The following is a 2,486-nucleotide window of genomic DNA, read 5'->3' as shown; positions in this document are numbered from 1 at the left end:
TGAACATTTACCATAAATTAAAAGTATTTTATATTATTAGATATGTTAGGATAAAACATGCTTTAGTTGAGTTATTGATTTTTCAAGTGCAAAATAATGATATAAAACCTTGATAAAAATACAGTTTTAACTACTAATCGCACCCGCCAGTTAAAGCAAATTTGTATCACAACAAACCAAAAAAGAAACATCTTGAAGGCGTTGCTGGCATTAGGAAGCAGTATTTGAACTCTTGGATTTGCGAAAAGCAATGAACTTCGACGTATCTCTTAATTGAAGCTGTAATCAGAAGCCTTTCACATATTATTTTTGTTTTTTTTTTTCTTTTTAAAAATCTATATACATATAACATCATGCATCTTTAACCCATGTAACGAGCTTTCAGCTAATGACTCCCAGACTAGTTGGTTTTAGGGTATTAGGTGTTGAGACACCACTACGAGCTTAATAACTTGGGTTGCATAAACTGATACGTGGATAGTACAATATTTGATTCCTTTAAGCTTTTCTTCTCAACCTATATAACAAGCGTTGGGTCTATAGCTCCCATGTCAGTTGACTTTAAGGTATTAGATGTTAAAACACCTGTTTGGGCTTAATTATTTAGGTTAGGGAGGTCACGAAACCAAACTTATCTACATATTTATTATCATTATTTCTTTTTGCTCTTTTTTTTTTGTTTTTTTGTTTGGTTTTTTTTTTTGCAAATTATATACTATAATTTTCCCTTAGTTGTTACTTTTAACAAAAGAATATAAATAATGCAATAATCCAATGTGCAACGCACAATCATGTGTTAAAGTGTGTATGTGAAAATAAAGGTTTAAGAATATATGTTAAATGAGTATATAAACAAAATTAAGTGATAATAATGCGAGAGTTTGTAAACTTGAATATTTCAAGAAGTATTATAATAAACCTTGTTAACAATGGTTACTAAGATGTGCCTCAAGAGTCACTTTAATAAAAGAGCTCCTTTACTCAGTCATTCTATAACAACAATTTTGCACATGCTTTATGAAATGAAAAACACAATTGGTTAAATTTTTTTTGTCAACTACTATCCTCTCCCCTCAACCAAAACGAGATATTATCCTCAATATCCAATTGTAAAAAGATAGAGTATAGAAGACATCACTTGAACAAATATAGGAAACAACAAAACACAATAATAAAAGCAAAATACACAAAGATTCACAAATGAAGACTCAAATCCAATATAAGTTTTTTACGGCTTTTCGTAGATGACCAATTTATGTGACTCATGGAGGGATCAATTACAAGAATGAAATATTATAGTTGGTCAATCAATTATTCAGTAGTAGCAATAAAAATTATAATTTGTTGTGCCAAAGATGTTAGAAATTCTTGTTGTACAGCATGATCAAGAAATGAAAATAACTTATCATAATAATCATTAACATTTTTAACAGACCTATGGATTTATGGTAAATGTGCAGTTGAGCCTAAGAGAAAATATAAAAGATCTCTTCCAATATGCCCAAGCCACCTAGTAAGACAATGAAGGCATCAATATGGTTAAACATTTTATTCATTCAAGCAGACATTATGGAGACCTATAGTTCCTCTCTAATTGTTTTTTCAATGATGTCCCCTTGTGCTAAAGCTTTAAGGATGGCTCTCAAAACTTCATTACCTCCTAAAAATAAAGTTATTGACACACCTCCCATTAACCAAAGACTGTCTCCCTTATACACTAAATGCATCTTTCTCAGCTAGTACCTGACCAAGATAATTTGCTGATTCTAAAAATTTCTTTTCTTTCCCAGGACTAGATCTATCAAAAACATAAATATTTATTGTGAATATTTCTTATGTGATGACTTGAGGAACTTGCCATTTCTACACATTTCTATATTTGTTAAATGTATGAGTTGAGTAAAAATGAAAGGAAGGAAGAGAGGATTTATAGATGAGAAATTGAAAAGGCAATCATACCACCTATATGTAGGCCAGTTAGAGTCTCACACACTCTCTATCTCTCTCTCTCTTTATTTATTTTTATATTTATTTTTAAAAAAGCATATGCATGTACAGGTAGTTATGATTGTGGCTCACATCTTCCCTTAGTTTTACATCCAAGAATGACTTAAACGCCCTTTATGGATCGGGGATAGGCTTCCCATCTAGTTTTCTTAAAAACCAGTAAACATGGTTTTTTTTAATCAAATTCCCAAGATTATACCAAACATGTTCTTTATGAAAATGGATTCATAAGTCATGAAATACATAATGCACATGTCCATTATGATGAGACTTAAGAGTCAATAGAAGATTATCTATTGATAAAAGACATCTCCACTTTCAATAAAAGATTCACGCCAATATTTTTAGTGTCTTTTTCATCCTCGATTTCTTCCTGATTAGTCATAGCATGAGAAAATGGAAGTGTTAGAGGGGAATCAGTCTTTTCTTTGCAATGTTCAGATTCAACCCCTTCCTTACCCTTAAAGATTGACTCATTG

The sequence above is a fragment of the Populus euphratica genome, unplaced genomic scaffold (assembly GCF_000495115.2).
Source record: "Populus euphratica unplaced genomic scaffold, PopEup_1.0 scaffold1014.1, whole genome shotgun sequence".
NCBI classification, from domain to species: Eukaryota; Viridiplantae; Streptophyta; class Magnoliopsida; order Malpighiales; family Salicaceae; genus Populus; species Populus euphratica.
The sequence above is the reverse complement of the archived record's forward strand: the minus strand, read 5'-3'. Positions refer to the sequence as shown.